General features: G+C 37.6%; 1 pseudogene; it reads right to left on the bottom strand.

Annotated features, from left to right (window-relative positions):
* Positions 1–4,404: 4,404 nt before the first annotated feature.
* The window catches only part of LOC103600104, an 18,244-nt pseudogene continuing 3,300 nt past the window's right edge, over positions 4,405–19,348 (bottom strand).

The raw sequence follows: 19,348 nt of genomic DNA, 5'->3' as shown, positions 1-19,348 counted from the left end.
ATATTTTTAGAGGAATTATCTTGACTGCAGGTCCTTAAATTCAAAATCATGCTACCTCATAAAGCCCCTGGCTACCCCACACATTTACACTGTTCTCAAGTCCCCTCAATAATAGCATTTCCTTGTAGGCTATGGTAAGAACTGTGATCTACATCCTAAAAGCCATAGAAAGTTACCTATACTTTTTAAGCAGAGTAGCAATGTAACTAGATTTGCACTATAAAAGGAAGACTCCAGTTGTAGTATGGAGAATGAATTTCTAATGTGGAGGTGGGGGGGTTGAATAATGGAGGTTGAACGGGTAGAGTGTGAAGTATGCATAAAGCAAATGTACTTCACAAGGCCTGGTTTTCCAAAGCTTTGCAGTTTCAAATATTGACCTTGCAAAGGACAGGAAATTTTCCCCAGGCTATATAGTCTTTGTTGTAAGATAAAGAATTGCAACACTGCAAGGTTGCTGGCTCAAAGACAGACAGGTTACTGATTGATATGTAAAGATGCTGGGAAGCTGCTGTAGGGAGAAGGAATGTTTTGCTAAGATCAAGCTTTTGTTGGTGGATCAACTTAACTTCTTGAAAATTGCATTATGGAATGTCTATAATTAAACTTGTTCAACTGTACTTAGAAAAAAAAACCCACCTATGTTCTCTTCCTGTAACTTCCTGGTCTCGAGAATAAATGCAGGAAGAGAACCCCAATTAGTGGTTAATTTCCCAGATGGAAGGAATTCCTCTATCTTGAGGGTTCCAGGAGATTAACCCCTTTTCAGGGCTTCTCACTGCTCAGAAGAGATGGGCTTTGAGTAATCTTTGGTGGCTCCATCAACCAGGGGAAAAGGAGTGAAAATTCCGTGGGAGGCAGAGCAACAGTAGAGGAATGATGCTATTGGAATACATATGAATAGAATCTTGGATAATAATCTATGCCCAGATTATGGACCAGTGGGCAGCAACCGTAAGAATAAAGGATGAATTGCAGAGATATTTGGAAAGTAAAATGGACAGGACAGCAGACGATATGGAAATTGAAGGTAAGGTAGCTCTCAAGGATATCTAGTTGATTTCCGGTTAGAGAAATAAAATGGATGGTGATCCCATTTATTAAGAAAAGGCACTCTAGAAAAGGTTTTAGGAGAACAGACATGAGTCTGCTTTGAGGCATATACAGCTCAAAGAAGGGGTTCTTGGCACATAGGAGCTGATATTATTATAATCATCCCCAATCTCCCACTTTTTGTCACAATGTAGTGATCCCTCTCATATCCAGGTACTCTTCCACATGGGATAGATGTGCCTAATGGGGACGAAGTGTCAGTGTCTCCTTGTGAGTTATGGGTCAGATGTAGGGATCTGTGAATTTTTTGCCCTGGTATGAGCTGAAGGAGCAGGACTGTATCTCAGGTCATGCTGAATATGACAGAATCCAATATCCCTATATGAGGACTTTTTGAAGTACCCTCATATATAATATTTGATTGTGTAACATAATCATAAGTAGATAAATAGGGTTTATTGGGTTGTTTATTGGGTTTTTTACCTAAATAAACACCTTTAGAATAGTTTTAGAGTTACAGAAAAGTTGTCAAGATATAAGTAGTTCAGAGAGTTCCTGTATACCCCTCACCCAGTTTCCCTTATTATTAACTTCTTACACTATATGATATATTTGTCACAAGTAAGGAATGAATACTGGTACATTACTATAAACTAAACTACACACTTTACTCAAATTTCACTAGTTTTTCTCTAATGTCCTATTTCTGTTCCAGAATATCATTCAGCATAGCACATTACATTTAGTCATCATATTTCTTACCCTCTTCTGGTGACAGTTTTTCAGACCTTGCAATGCAACAGTTTTGAGAAGTGCTTGTCAGGTATTTTGCAAAATGTCCCCCAATTTCGGTCTGATGTTTTTTTCATGGTTAGACCAGGGTTATATGGGTTTTTGGAAGGAAGACCACAGAGAAGCGTGACTCTCATTACGTCATATCAATCGTATGTACATCAATATGATTTATTACTGATGATGTTAACCTTGATCAACTGGCCAGGTTTCTCCACTGTAAAGTTACTTTTTCTCCTCTTTCCATACTTTATAGTCTTTGGAAACAAGTCACTAAACACAGATCTCCCTAGTTAAGAAAAGAATCTTTACATAAATTCAGGATTCTTCTGTATGGAAGATTTCTCTTTTCTCCCCATTTATTTATGCAATCATTTCTTTATATAAGCATGGACTCAGGTATTTATTTTATACTTTGGGTTATAACCCAATACTATCATTATTTTATTGCTCAAATTGTTCTAGCTTTGGCCATTGGGAGCTCTTTCAAGTTGGCTCCTGTGTCCTTTTGTCATATGTCCATCATTCTGTTTTTTAAACACTTCCTTACTTTCTGGCACTATAAGATACCCCAGGCTCATCTTGTACATTCACTGCCTTAGTCCCATAATCAGTCATTTCTACAAGTATTCCTGCTTCCTTTTATTGAAGAATGGTATTAGAAATCAAGATCTGCGTACTGGGTATGCTACTTGCTACCAGGGTGTCATTATTTCTTAGTCCTTTCAGCAGAAAGAACTAGAAAATATATGTATATATACTAACCCATGTATGCACACATATCTAAAGTTATTTCTGTATCTATCCAGCTGTATCTATAATAAGCTAACCATAATTTCATATGAATGTCTCAAAATCTAATTCAGCACTACATGGTTCATCCTATCCTTCCTCCCTTATCAGCAACCTCCCTCTCCAATAGTGAGAAACCTGGCTCCCATCAGCCACCATACATTCACTTATTTGTTAATTTCCAGTATACATGTACAGCAGTTTCAGAGTTATTAATCAATACCCTGTGAGAAACAACCTTACCATCTTGAGTACATTTATGTACACTTTTGTCTTTAGTCTTACAGTTTCAAGTCAAAACACTGTTTTCCAGTTATTTAGGTGAGCAACTTTTTCCCTATTCCTTTGGTGAGGTTATGTCATATATTTGTAAAATATTTGTTAGGTTGTTACCATCTGCATTCCCTTCTGTAATCCCTCAAACTCTGGGCTGAGTTTTTAAATTTGTACACATTAAGCTCTTTATGCTATAAAGCTCTATAGGTTTTGACAAATGCACAGCATCATGTCTACCACTATAGTTTAATTCCATCACTCTACAAACTCCCCTAGGACTGGCTGGTTAGTTCAACTTGTTAGAGCTGGGTGTTGATAACACCAAAGGTCCAGGGTTCAATCCCTGTACCAGCATGCTGCCAAAAATACAAAACAAAAACAAAATATAAATAAATAAAAACTCTCCTATGCTCCCTCTAGTCAAACACTCTCTCTTCCTCAAACCCCTGGCAGCCACTGATCAGCTTCCTATTCCTAAAGTCTTGCCCTTTCTAGAATTCCATATAAATGAAATCATTTGGCATGTAGCCTGTTCAATCTGGATTCCTTAACTTAGCAAAATGCATTTAAGATGCATCCACAGTGTAGCATTCATAAATAGCTTTTTCCTGCTTATCAACTGAAAAATAATCCATTGTATGGATGTACCACAGTTTATCCATACACCAACTGAAGGACTTCTTGGTTACTTCCAGTTTTTGATGATTATAAATAAAGCTGGAAAAGCTGGCAATTATGCATAAAATACATGTGTTGACGTATGTTTTCAAATCAATTTGGTAACTATCGAGGAGTGCTGGGTCATATAAGTTTGTGTTTAACTTTATCAGAAACAATTAAACTATCTTCCAAAGTGGCTATACCATTTGTGTTCCCACTAGCAAGTAAGAGATCACCAGCATTTGGTACTATCAGTTTTGTGGACCTTAACCATTCTCAAAGGATATAGTAGTATCTCACTATGGTGTTTTGATTTGTTGGGGGGTTTTTTTGTTGTTGTTTTTTTTATTTTTCAACTATTTTACTTAAATGTACTTTTTAATTATCATGCAGTGCTCATAATTAGGAGATACTGCACATTAACCCTGTCATATTATGCTTATTGAGAACCAAGTTCAAAGGGTAAAAATATGACAACATATTCTCCATAAACTGCCCATAGATATAGTAAGCCATTGTTTCTTCTAATTATATACTTATGGTACATTCTTCTTTAAATGTATCATTATAGTCACAAAACAATAGTTATAATTAGGCGATAATATCCTTTCAGGAAAAGATTACAGCAAATGAGACCAAAAGTTGAAGAGACCAGAGCATATAAGTCACTTGCAAACACCACATACACTTCATGTTTACCACTTTCCAGGTGGAACAAACATGCACCAAGTTTTCTTAGCAAATAGCTGTCAGGAGTGCATGAAAAATTGGCTTTCATGTCATATATGCTGAGTGAAAACCAATGCCATTGAGGAAAAGGAACTGTATTCATTATCTTTTAGATCTGTCTACATCATCTGTAGCTGCTAGAAATTTTTGTCTTGCTTTCTTATTGATATGAGATCCCAGGCAAGTAGTTATCGGATTGGTCATCTGCTTTGTTGAATATTCCCTGTGCTCCTTGATCCAGTGTTTGATTTCATTCTCAGGTAGTAGGCTTTAATATAGGTTTCCACAAATTCTTTATCAGGAATGGGTTTTTCAAGTTTCATTAATAACTGCTGAAAATCCAATTGCATCAAGGCACGACCTTCACTACTGCATTTCTTGACACTGACATATCTTTCCACAATAGATCTATTAGCCAATCATATACAATGTTCCCCAAGTATGTTAGACACAGGCAAGGGTATCTGAACTCTCTTAGAAACTTCATTTAACCTCCTGTTACATTGCTCAGATTCCTTTAACAATGCATCAACATATATGTTGTCCTGTGACATAATTTCTTTTACATCCCATTTCACATTAGCCATCAGGAGCAGCATCTGTTCATAATCAATGACTTTACCAGCTACAGTCCAGTAAATTGGTTTGTGTAGTTCACTGGCAGTTGAGACTGTCTGAGAATAAAACTGCTGAAGAAAGAGCTTTTTGACTGCAGGCATCACAGCATCCAGATGTGGCTGAAGGAACTCAAATTGTTCAGCCAAGAATACCAAGGATTCTGTGGCTACCACGCTCCGCCAAACTGTACAATCCATCCCCACATGTCAAAACCACTAGGTGACTGAGGTGTAGGCTCAGTATCTTCCTTCTTTCTTCTGCTGCTGTGAGTGTGGCAGTAGGACCAGCTGAAACTTCCAGATCAATAAGGCTTTCTTGTATTCTGTTTAGAGTTGTTCTTAGTCAACTACTAATAAGGTCAAGTCCTGTTGATTCCAACTCCACATGGCTGGCAGGGAGTAGTGGGGTGAAAGTCTCCTGCTTTTCATCACAAGCTCTTCCTTACTATTTCATGTGTTACTCTTGCATCTCATTGTTTTAATTTTCATTTCCCTAATGACAAATAATATTGGACATCTTTTCATATGGTTATTTACCATCTATAAATCTTCTTTGAAGTGTCTGTTCAGATCTTCTATCCATTTTTTAAATAGGTTATTTCCTTATTGTTGAGCTTTAAAAATTCTTTATATATTTTGGATATACATCCTTTAACAAATATGTGATTTGCAAATGTTTTCTTCCAAGAATAACCTGTCTTTTCATTCTCTTAACAGTTTTTAATTCTGATAAAGTCCAATTAACCAATTTTTTTCTTACATTGATTGTGAAAGAACTGTCTCCAAGAAAAAAGTGAGTTCTTATAACCAAGTATGACAGAGAAGTCAGCTAATTTTAAGAACATGATGAAAGTATCTTATTCTTTTGTCAATAATAAAAAAAAAAGTAATTTGAAGTTCGGAGGAGGGATTTATATCAGGAAGTCATCATCCAATTATAAATCAAATTACAATATTAAATAATTTTGAAAATTTTATGGAGTAGGAAAAAAGATAACCCATTTGACCTTATCCTAGAAACCTCACTGTTAGAACTACAACTTTGGACTCAGAGACAAAGATATATAATTATAATGTACTTGGTTTTGCACTCTGTAATCTCAATAAGTTAAATAGTCAAATCTTGCTTATGGTTTTTAACTTTTAGAAAAAATCAAAAGCATAATTATGATTATAGAACAATTATAACAACACTGATAGCAATCACTCATATAATACTTATTATGTACTGGGTCCTATTTTAAATGCTTTATACATGTTAAATCACTTAATCCTCCTAATAATCCTGTGGAATAAGTACCATTATTATCCCCATTTAATTGTTGAAGAAAGTGATGCATAGAGAGATTAAATAACTTGCCAATGTCACATAGCTAGAATGTAGTAGAGCTTAGATTGAACCCAGGCAGCCTGGTTCCAATATCTACATTCTTAACCACAATGTTATACTGCCATCCTTAAATATTATAAACTTTGGTAATTTTAAAGTAAACAGATATTTGACAGAGGTTAAAAGGCAGAAAGGAGGTAAGAGCTGAATAATGGGTATGAGTGATACTATTCTCACATTAGAAAAAAGAAAATGAGATATTGCTAAAAGTTAATGAAACACGAAATAGAGCTTTAGGCATATTGCAGGTGCAAAGATAACCAACAGAGGAAATAATAATAACAATAATAATAATAAGTAATAAAGCACCCTGGGCTCTACCGAGTCAGGCAGTGGGGAGTGAGGGCCTCAGTCACACCCCCCACATGAGCAACCAGCCCAGTGACGACCACCAAACCACCACAGGAAGCACCCCAGGCTCTCTCAAGCCAGGGCAGTGGGGAGCTGATGGCCTCGGTATGCCTCGCCCCCAACACAAGTAACCAGCCCAGCGATGACCACCAAGCCACAGCAAGAAGGGCCCTGGGTTCCCAAGCTGGGGAGGTAAGAGGCGAGGGCTCTTGCCACACCCCCCTGACATCTGCACCCAACCCGGCAGTGACCAAACCACCGCTGAAAGCCACCCCCCTACCCCTGGTCTCCCCTATGAGAATGAGGGGGGTGCCACAGGCCTCAATCCCACCCCTTCTCCTTCCTCCTTCTTCCATCACATTTCCTTCCCCTTTCCCCTCTTCCTCTCCCTCCCAACTGCTCTGCAACATCATAGAATGTAAAAAAATAATATTAATAAAATATTTAAAAAATTAAAAACGGCCGGCCCGGTGGCGCACTGGATAGTGCGCCACTTGGGAAGCGCGGCGGCGCTCCCGCCCGAGGGTTCGGATCCCACATACAGACCGGTTCCCGCTCACTGGCTGAGTGAGGCGCGGGGGCAACGCCGAGGGTTGCGATCCCGTTGCCGGTCCCCGGTCCGGTACGGGGGCAACACTGAGGGTAGCGATCCGTTGCCGGACACGGAAAAAGACAAAAAGACAAAAAAAAAAAATTAAAAACATAAAAAAATAACAATAATATGCAACAACATAAAATTTGAAGACAATAGACACAGCAGCAAAAGAGTAAATCCTCATCTTAAATGGCAGGTCATCAATAGTCATTGTCTTACCTGATGCATCAAGAAATATTGGTATAAACATATTATTTAAAATTATAGAAACACCTACAAGACAAAAAGAAATAATTAAAATTAACTTGCAGCACTCCAGATAGAGTAATTAGTACAACAGTTAAAAATATAAACTCTAGGGCAGGCCGGCTAGCTCTGTTGGTTAGAGCACAGTGTTAGAACACCAAAGTCAAAGATTTGGATTCCCATACTAGCCAGCCACCAGAAAAAGATTTAAAAAAACATTTATATAAGCTTGGATCAAAACTTTCTGGGATGAAACCCCACTTCTCCACTTAGTATATTAACAGCTCTATCAAAGAAAGTTATTCAACCTCTCTTTTCCTCAACTTTCTTATCTGAAAATGGCTAGAATATGCAAATGGCTAATTCATATGCATGTTAAGAGGATTAAAAGGTAATACATGTAAAGCATTAGAACTGTGACAGGCCCATAGTAAGTAAGCCTTAAATAAATGTTAGCTAGAGGGAAGAGAAAACACACACACACACACACACACATACACACACACACACACACACGAGTTTACATTTAGTTCCCGACTGACTTAGCCAGGGATCCAAAATCTCATTAGGAGTGAGGGCCACTCAGAGCAGAAACAGAGGTAGCATGTCTCAGTGCAGCTTCCACTGGCCTCCAGTCACACGACTGTTCAGAGGGCAAGATAGGGTTTTCCCACATTTGATAAGCTCAATTGTTATAATGCCACTTTTCTTTTATGCTCAGGGTTTACATCACAGTTTTGGAAAGAACACACACTAAAGTATGCCCTTTAATGGGCATAAGTTACAAACATCTGGGTTTCTGCTGATTCTTGAGCCAAACCTGGTACCAATAAGGCCACAACTTTACTTAAGGGCAAAAAGGAGAATCAATGTCTAGACGTTCCTGAACAGCTTTGCTTCCTCCAGCTTTCTAGTGTTTGCAAAGACTGTTTCATCACGGATTGCCTCTCATAAGTACAATGGGGTTCTGATCACTATGGAAGACAAAGTATTAAAAATCACGGTCCCTGTCATACATCTCATTAGCTCATTAAGAAAAAAGGACACATATAAAAATATGATGAACTTTACAATACAGCAATACAGACAAGTTTAGGAGGGATGGAATAAAGATGCAGAATTTTGCAAAATGAAATAGATCAACTGGTGTTTAAAAAGAAATAGATTACTGTGTGGTGATAAGGTAAAACTGCTTGGAGAAAACTGGATTTAAATTCGGTAGAAAGCATTATAAGTAAACGGAATAAAAATGAGCACAGGAAAGCAGTAATGTAAAAGGAAAGCTTAGACAACATAAGTATTCCAGTTTGACTGAAGTAAGAGATCTATATGAAACTACTCTATGAAAGGACATGGAAAACCTGGAGCTTTTGGAAGTATATACTAAGCAGGAATATGAAGGGGTGAAGTATTTCAGAAGTTCAATCTCCTTTCTTTCTACACTTCTTTTCTAGATGACTAAATCAGTTTAAATATTATTTCTATGCTGACAACGCCCAGACCTTCCTGAACTTCACTCTAGTACATTCACATGAACCTAGGCAGTCTCATTCCCCGTGGATATCAAGTAGGCATGGCAACCTTAGCACATCCAAAGCTGAACTCCTAAAAACGCCCTGCCAAACATGCTCCTCTTAGAGCTACCCCATCTCAGTTAAGAGCAACTCCATTCTTCCAGCTGCTCAATCCAAAGATCTTCAATTAATCCTAGACTCTACTTTTTGCCTCACACCTCACACCCAATCCATTGAAAAATTCTGCTGGATCTACTTCAAATACATCCCAAACAAGGCCCTCTCTCACTACTCCCACTGCTATCACTGAGAGCTAAGCCACCATCACCTCTCACCTGGATTTGTGTCAAAGCTCCTAAGTGATCGCCCTACCTCTTCTCTCATCACAATACAGTTATCAGAGTGATTCTGCTAACATGTAAGTCAGATCATGTCACTCGTATGTTCAAATTCCTCCAAAGGTTAGCCATCTCATTCAAAGTAAAAACCACTCTCCTAATTATGACCTTTGAGGCCCTATTCAATCTGTATCTCACCCTCTCATATCTTTCCCCCTAACATACACCCTTGCCTCCTACTACTCATCTTCCAGCTCACTCTGCTCCTCCCCAATATTCAAACCTGCCATGCAGCTTGCACCTGCTGCTCCCTTTGCCTGGAACCCTCTTCCCCCCAGATATTCATTGCCTTTCTCACTCACTCACTTTCAGTTTTTTCTCAAAAGCCACCTTTACGGAATAGCCTGTCTGGCCACCTTATCCAAAATGCCAGTCTCTCTTCCTCAATACTATCTCCCTCCTTCATTCATTTTTCTCTCCTTTGCAGTTATCACCACCTTACACAGTATGTATTTTGCTAATTTATCATTCCTCTGTTTCACTAGAATGTAAGCCACCAAAGGCCATCAGTTTTTGTTTGTTTATTGATTACTACATCTTTAGTACCTATCCTTGGCACATAGTAAGCACTCAATCAATATGTGTTTAATGAATGAAAGAACCCGGCAATGGTATACGAAATACATTAAAAGGAGAAGAGATTATAGTTAGAATAGCATATTCTCAAAAACATTCGTTGAGTATCAACTATGAAGCAAGGCTCATGGAAGATACAAAGATGAAAAAGATATTGGTGAGAGAGAGAGAGAGAGAGACAATTAATTATAATCTAAAATAAATATTCATAACTTTCATGTGAGAATTACAAAGAAAGTGCTATAAGTACTTGAGAGAAAACTCTACCAGTGGAGGGCTATTGCAGTAACGTAGGCATCAGGTGATCAGGCCCCATATTGGATAGAGTGCAGAAAAAATGGAAAAGATGTGATGATCATAACAATACAAACAGCTGGTAGGACTTGGTGACTACTTGAATAGAGAAAGAAATCCACCAAATGTCAAGCTTAGATAATGACAAAAATGGTAGTGCCATTTAAAAAGGGGGGGAGGGGGCTCAAAGTGGATAGAAAAAAGATGAGTCCAACATTAAACACGTTTTGTTTGAGGTAAGACCATATAAGAGAAAATTTCAGGTCACAGTTCTAGATTCAGAACTGTTACTCAAGGTTAAGAAATATGGACTTAGGAGGTTTTTTTCCCCACAGAGAGATAATTGAAACTGAAAAAGGTGAGATTTCCAGGTAAAAGACTAAAGAAGAAAGCCATGGGAAGTAGGTGAACTTACAGGTGAGGGGAAAGAAGAGGTGTAAATGAACACAACAGAGAAAAGAAGTCTGAGAGGAAAAAATAAAACCAGGACACCTCAAAATATATATAGCTATAAAAAATGTATCCAGGTTTTAAAAAATAACCAAGCTACCATCCACTTTCATATTTAATAATTTTGCAAATATGTTCATTTAGGTAATCAAAATCTCAGATGAAATCAAAGCAATATTTCAGTTCAATCATCATTTTAAATTGTCAGATTGGTGTAATTAGTTATTTTCCTGGTAATCTCTGAAACAAAAACACAGCTTGTGTACTTTCACACATTTAATTGGACTGGAGTTTGGATGTAAGAAAAAGAATATGACTCAATAAGACTCTGTCACCCAGGAAACCACTTAATATCATGGCAAATTATGCAGTCTTCTTTATAAACGTAATTCAACCCTGCTCAGCATTTGGCCTATTTTCATATAAATGGAGTATTCAATATATATACTCATTTGTAATGGCAGCAAACAGGAAAATACAGAAATAGGTAAACTTAAAATAACTAGTTTGGGAGAGAGAGGGGAACCAGGATTTATTGTTTAATAGGTACAGAGTTTCAGTTTGGGAAGATGAAAAGTTCTAGAGCAGGATGGTAGTGATAGTTGTTTAACAATGTGAATATACTTAATGCCACTAAACCATAGTCCTAAAATGGTAAATTTCATGTCATGTACATTTTATCACAATAAAAAAAATAACTAGTTCATATATAAGCTAAATGTTAATTCTCCAGCAGCAATGATTATTTCAATATTCTTTTCCCAGGGCTCTGAATTCATGACTGTAATTCAGTAATGAGTAGGAAAAGCTTTGATCCAAGAAGAAACTGATGAAAAAAAAAAGAGAACAAAATGAAAACAGGTTTTTATTTAAAATAATTTTTACCAATTATGCCTCTTCCATTGCTGCCCCCAGCAAATATAAGAAGCCTAGTATTTACTGTCAGCCAAAAATAATAATAAAAGGAGAACCATTCTTTTGGGGCAAAGACAGCCAACTGTCAACCAAAATTCATGCATTCCTTTCCATAGTACAGAGTTGTCCTTAAGAAGTAACTGCTTAACTAAAAACTTCATTTCTCAGACCCTTTTGTAGCTAGGCAGGACCACGTGTCTAGTTTTAGTCAACATACTATAAATAGAAGTTCCTTGCCAAGGCAATTAAGAAGTGCCTTCTCCATTCTCTCTTCCCCTTCCACTAGCAGGAGACAGAGAATCACAAAGATTTTTAAGGATGGCAGAACCATAAGACAGAGGAATTCAGGTCAGTAAATCATCATATAAAGGAAAGCTGCCTACTGAGACAAATGCCCTTTCCAGACTGTTAAAGGAGTAAAAAAATAAACTGCTATTTTGTTAAGTAATTGAAATTTTCAGGTTTGCTTGTCACAGCAACTAGCATCCTCATTAACTAGACCCCTTCTCTTAAAAAGAAGAAAGGGAAAAGGAGAAACATATCACCAGAAAAATTAACTTTAATTTAATTTAGTGACCCAGAGACAAGCCTTCCTTTGTGGCATTTGGGAAACTAGCATCCTGATAGTCAGCTTCCTGTACACCACAGTAAAGGAAAGCCTGACAGCTGGCATGTTCCATCACACATACATATTATGTTGAAGAAACAGGTAGTTGGAATAGGAGGGATATGGATAATTATGACCAAGACATCAGATGTGGTAGATTGAATTATTCTTATAGTACCATATTACGTGCAGCTGTTATGCTTTCAAGATTCTGCCTTGAAATTTCTTTGCCCAATACTACAAGCTTCATTAGTTACACTTTCTGTCTTCCATGTTACCACAGACAACAGTTTTATCAAATGTTTTGTTACCATATAACACATTCACCCTTTTTTTCCAACCTCCTATAATGGTTTTCTTGCCAACCACCACTCAGTCCCAAAGTCAATGCCATGTATTTTAGGTTTTTGTTACATCAGCACCCCACTTCTAGGTACCCATTATTTTATTAGTCAATTTTTTTGGCATAGCAACCAACCACAAAATCTCAGTAGCATACAAAAATTAAACATATTTCTCACTTAGCAATAAATTCTTTATGTCAACTGGGGCAGCTCTGCTTCAGGCTATATAGGTCAAGTTGACAACTATTTCATGTTCCTCCTTCTAGGACTGGGATGGTTGGCAGCAGATGCCTGGCACATGTCTTGCTTATGCAAAGGTTGGAAGCTCCCAGAAGGGCAATGGAACCATCTGACACCTCTTCAGGCTATGCTCAAAACTGGTGCATTGTTACTTCTGCCCACGTTCCTCTGGCCGAAGCAAGTCACAAGACTAAGCTCAACATCAATAATTACGGAGGAAAGTATACTCTTTCCATGGAGGTGGGTGAGAAGAGAAAATGTGAGCATTTGCTGAACAGTTATCTAATATACTGCAACCCACTCTCTTGTAGACAAAAGATTGTGACTGCTATGCAGCAAATGCCGATTAATATAAGGACCAAAAGAAAAACTAAAAATTATATTAATATAAAATATTGGTAGGAAGATGGGAGATGGAAGGGGAGTAATATAATTGCATAAAATCTTCATCATTTATAAAAGGGAGTAAACAGATGTTAAATCAATCAAAAAGTATAGGTAAAATCTCTAATTTAAAGTTACCTAAGAACAAAACACTAAAATGATTCAAAATATTTGTTTCTGGGTGTAGGCCTAACAATTAGAAGCAAGGGATGAGAAACTGTTGTTTTTCATCAAAAGTACTTTCAGACTACATTGTTTGTGTGTGATCATGTTCATGTATTACTCTAATTAAGAAAAAATGTAATTAATTTCTACTAGAAACTTTTTGCTTAAGGGCTAGATTTTAGAGATGTGAGAATCTTCCTATACAAACTGAATTCTATGGGAGAAACTCTAACTTTCAAGTAAATGGAACATTTGTCACATTTTCCTTGAGGTATGAAAGTATGATTCCTCCCTTAACAATCAATTTAAATAAAGAAATGATTCACATTCCCAGAGAATCCAGGTAAGAGCTGATAATTTTTTTTTTCCTTTTTGTCTTTTTTACTGACCGGTAACGGGATTGCAACCCTCGGTGTCGTGCCCATACCAGGGACCGGCAATGGGATCACAACCCTCGGTGTTGCGCCCGCACCGCGCTCAACCAGTGAGCGGAAACCGGTCTCCACATGGGATCCGAACCCTCGGCGGAAGCGCCGCCACACTTCCAAGCAGCGCACTCTCCAGTGCGCCACCGGGCCAGCCCAGAGCTGATAAATTTTTAAATTTAGAAATTTACTTAACATCATTGTGGCTTATAAAAATTCCTAATTTAAAAAAAATTATTTATAAAATATAATACTTAAGTGATCTGCTACTATTCATAATATAAGGAACTGGCATGAATACGATCCACTGAAGAATGTATGCATACAACCAAAAGAAAGTAATATATTGTCACATTAGACAATAATTACCCCAGACTAGGCATAGAACATTCAGGTCACCAATTCTTTTTGACCATGGCAGACATCGCCAATCAAACATGATACTCTTTCTAAGTACAGCAAGGACACAACTTCAAGATCCTTCTCAACACAGTACAGTCAGCCCCCAGTATCTGTGGGTTCCACATCTGTGGATTTGACCAACTGCAGATCTAATAGATTAGGAAAAAAAAAGATTTAAAAAAACACGTTAAGGGGCCGGCCCGGTGGCGCACTGGATAGTGCGCCGCTTGGGAAGCGCGGCGGCGCTCCCGCCCGAGGGTTCGGATCCCACATACGGACCGGTTCCCGCTCACTGGCTGAGCGAGGCGCGGGAGCAACACCAAGGGTTGCGATCCCGTTGCCGGTCCCCAGTCCGGTACGGGGGCGACACTGAGGGTTGCGATCCGTTGCCGGACATGGAAAAAGACAAAAGACAAAAAAAAAAAAACACATTAAAAAAACACAAATAAAAAATAAGAAGTATAACAACTACATTGTATTAGGTATTATAAGTAATCTAGAGATGATTTTAAAGTTTATGAGAGGACAGGCAAAAGTTATATGCACATACCATACCATTTCTTACAAGGGACTTGAGCATCCGTAGACGTTGGTATCCTCAGGAGGTCCTGGAACCAATACCCCACAGATACCAAGGAATGACTGTACTCCTCAGCCTCCAAAACTGATTAGAGGTGGTATATCAACCCTTTACCCTAGTGCAAAGCAACACTCCAGTTAATGTTTATTGTATGAAAATACTCACTTCATTTATTCTTTTCAGCACATAATGTGCTAAAAAGATTTTTCCAAGGAATTAAATATTAAATTCTACAATGAGAATATTGCAGTAATTAACCATGAAGAATACATCTCTTCATGACAAAGTCTTCAGCCAATATGACCTGGAAAAGCTTAATGGATATTCCAAGAGTAAAGGAAGCCAAAGAAACTATCTGAAATCTGTTCAACAACTATCTAAAAGGTCAGTTGTCAGCACAGGTCATTTTTGTTCAATATAGAGTTCTAGGCATCTCTGGATAAAAAGTAACTGACCCATGGCATCTTATGTACCACACAGATTTCAGAGTGGTTGCTGGCCTACACCCTGTTCTGAAGAAAGCTCCCTCTTTTCACCCTAATCCCTACACCCATCTGTCCAAAGTATTCAGCACATTACCCCATCCCTCTAAGTTCAGCTAACTGGACAGGAACACTTGGCCTTAAAGCAACCAATCAATAAATAGGAATGTCATAACTAATGATTTGCAGCATACCTTCCAAAGATAAGCCAATCAGATTCTCTCAGAAATTTCAACTGGAGACAGAGCACAAATGTGCAAATAAAAGTGGATACTGGAGCTAAAAGGTCATGTAGATAAGGAGTTCGGACCAGCAATTTGGGGCCCTACGCAAAATGAATAAGCAAAGGAAGACTGTTGAGAAAGAGGGAAGAGAAACTATGGTACTCAGAGATGAAGACAGTAACCTTAGCTCCTGCTTTTAGTTTCCCATTCTGGTCCCTGTGAGGCTCAGGTATGCTTTGATACATGTGTGTGAATGTCCTTGAAAGTCCTTATAATATCTGGGAGGGAAGAAAGGTGAAAGGGAGGGAAGGAGGGAGGAAAAGAGAAGAAAAGAAAATCCCCTCATTGCTTAAGCTAGTTAAATTAGCAACCAAAGGAACCCAATTAAAATGATTACTTAGAGACTGTACCCCCTGAGTAATAGTCCTGTGAGCCCCATTGTAGGATACTGCCTATAATGCAAGCTGTACAACTTCAACCAAGATAATTAATATCAGCCAATTACTGACTTTAACTAGAAGTCAAGGAACTCTATTGGTTGAACCAATTGCATTAAAGATAGCAATACTTAACTTTTAATATATTTTCAAGCAACAAAAGCTACTTCTAAAAACACCCATACTCTTGAATAAAAGGCAAGAAATCAGTAATGCTATAAAATAGGGATTCAAGTTAAATCATTTTTTCTTTCTTTTTTCTTTCAACTCTGAAAGGGATAGATGAAAAAAAAAATCTCTGGAATTGGATTTAAAATGAAAGGATTAGCTAGCAGCCCTAGCTATAAGAACAAAAAGTGGCCCTCACCCACAAGTGTGAGACCTCCAGTAAAGAATATGTAATCGGACCCCCCCCCCCAAAAAAAAAGAGAGATTTAAAAAAAAAAAAAAAAACTGTAATCTGGCCACCTGAAGACTACATCCGGTTTTTTTATGTCCACAGAATATTTTTAATGTGAGTAAGTTGGCAACTAGGAAATTTCACCTTTTAAAAGATCAGGTCTTTAGCTTCTCTTGAAAAAACTCTGAAATATGGAAACATAGAGCCCACCTTCCCACTTGGGAGAAGCATTCTCTGGTAAGCCACAGTCTTTCCCACTCCCCATCATATTGCACAGGAAGCAATTCTCTCACTGTTCCTGTCACATTCTTTTGGGATATGAACTATCAATCCCTGCTTTATCAATATAGCTCTCCCAACTTACAAACTTGCACAGTCAACTTGGTAGTGGCTTGGTTAGGGTAAATTATTATATTAGCAAATGTTGCACCCAGACCAAAAAAACAATGACCTGGTTCTTTGCCCTGTATCCAGCTCACTAATGCACTTTCTCCTACCTAAACACAAGTTCCCTTCAATCTCTCATTTCTTTTTCCTGTGATATGATCCCACTAGGAACCACTCCAATCCATCAGACAAGGGTGGAGAGAAGGAAATCAGGTTCCCAGATCTACTATCCCAGAAGGCTCCTACGCCTCTAGGCAAATTTATAGATGCATGCTAACAAAAGTTATGTCATCTCTACCGGCCAACAGTGTCTGAAGCTCAGACCTTGCTCAGAAAAAAAACATTATTTCAAGAAATGTTTTAATTTAGGCAATTTTCATGCTTATTGGTAGCTTTAAACATCTTTTCACGATGTAGCTAAAATGTGTCACGGTTCTTTTTTCTGTTATAAAACTGTAAGTGATTCAGTATAATAAAAGTTGTATTTAACCCAATGCAAGTTTCCAAACTTAAGCAATAATGGAGAAAAAGCTATAGTAAAGATATATTTAATATACTAATTAACTAACTAGAAAAAGCACTAAACTTGGCATGTTAGAAAAGGAGGACTATAAGAATACTGAATGTTTAATTTCTCTCCCAGAAAAAAATACATTAACAAAAATTTTAAAAATATAAAAGAATCAATCATAATAAATACAAGAAAAATAAAACCATTGACTATCAACAGGCAGGCATATCAACCCACCAGAACACATATCCACCTTGATATTATAGTCCTATTTACTATTCGCTGCTGGTTTTCAAATCCAAATAAGCACAGTGGTTGCTATAGTGACAATATGCCACTTTTGGAACCTGGAGCTTAGCACTGCTAAGTATTTAGGAGCTTTATAACGTCAGTACTCCCTCCCACACTCTGAATCATAGCTCAGACTTTATAACTTCACAAAACATGATTTCATTCTGTCCTTTATAGGTCAATTTTGTTACTTCCGCAATATAACGTATAGAAATGTAAAAAGAATCTAACTCACCAAACATGCTAAATATACTCAATAAACATCTTATTAATATTAAAGATGTTGGCTTGATAAGATGGACAAATTTTTTGCTACCAGTGGAACTTACTGTTTTATTATTGTAACTGGGCAAGACCTTATCTTATTAATCCATGTCTTAGCTCATGGTACAATATTCCTACCATCCTTCATTTAACAGGAAAGTAAAAAATTCAAAAATAACAGCATGAAGCAAAATTTTATTTATTTTATTATGGAAGACTAATATACTTTTATTATCTCTAGGAACTATTCCTAATAAAGACTAATTACTAATGATGTCCAAAGAGAAGGTAGCTTGTTGCTAATAAAATGCTAAAGAAAAAATAGCAATCTCAAATCAGAGTGTATTTCCAGATCATCAAAAAGCCAGAAAAATGGAAACCCTCATGCATTGCTAGTGGGAATGGAAAATGGTGTGGCCACTTTGGAAAACAATTTGGCAGTTTCTCAAAAAGATACATAGGAATGCCACACAACCTATCACTTTCATTCCTAGGTATCTACCCAAGAGAAATTAAAACATATGTCCACACAAAGACTTGCACATGAATGTTTACAGAAATATGATTCATGATAGCCCATAATAGTAAAAACCTAAATGTCTGTCACCTGGTGAACAGGTAAACCCCCCCAAAAAAAGAAAAGAAATCCATATAATGGAATACTATTCAGCAACAAAAAGGTATGAATTACTGAACATGCTATATCATTGATGAACCTCAAAAACATTATGCTAAGTAAAAGAATCCAGACACAAGAGATCATATATTATATGATCCCATTTATATGAAATGACCGGAAAAGGTAAATTTATAGAGACATAAAGTCCGTTAGTAGTTGTCAGGAGGTGGGAATGGGGATTGGCTGTAAATGAGCACGAGGAATTTTATTACAGGGATGAAAATGTTCTAAAACTGATTTATGCTAATGGTTGTATCATTTTATAAATTTACCCAAAATCACTGAATTGTATACATGAAATGGGTTAATTTTATGACATGTAAAGTATCTCTCAACAAAACAGTGAAAAAAATTTTTTAAGAGCCAAAGAACACTAGAGCTGCAGGAATCCTTTCCAAAACTCTACTTACATATATGAAATAAGGACCAAACAGGTTAAACAACTTGTTTAAAGATCACCTGGCTAGATCATGGCAAAACCAAAAAAGATTACAATCTAGTCTCATTCTGCCATCAATACAGTGTTATTTCTACCAAAACTGCTCAAGGAGTTTTAGAAAACTATAATAATAACTACATAGAAAGAATTATTTAAGAGGTGTTCTAGAAGCATCAAAATTTGAGAACTGGGCCGGCCCGGTGGTGCACTGCTACAGTGCGCCGCTTGGGAGCGCGGTGGCGCTCCCGCCGAGGGGTCGGATTCCACATACAGACCGGCCGCTCACTGGCTGAGCGAGGTGCAGACGCGACACCGAGGGTTGCGATCCCGTGGCCAGTCCCGGTCCGGTACAGGCGTGACACTGAGGGTTGCGATCCGTTGCCGGTTGCGATCCGTTGCCGGTCACGAAAAAAAAAGACAAAAAGGAAAAAAAAAAAAA

The sequence above is a fragment of the Galeopterus variegatus genome, unplaced genomic scaffold (assembly GCF_000696425.1).
Source record: "Galeopterus variegatus unplaced genomic scaffold, G_variegatus-3.0.2 Scaffold3227, whole genome shotgun sequence".
Classification (NCBI taxonomy): Eukaryota; Metazoa; Chordata; class Mammalia; order Dermoptera; family Cynocephalidae; genus Galeopterus; species Galeopterus variegatus.
Note: the sequence above shows the minus strand (reverse complement) of the source record. Positions and strands in the feature narration are given on the sequence as shown.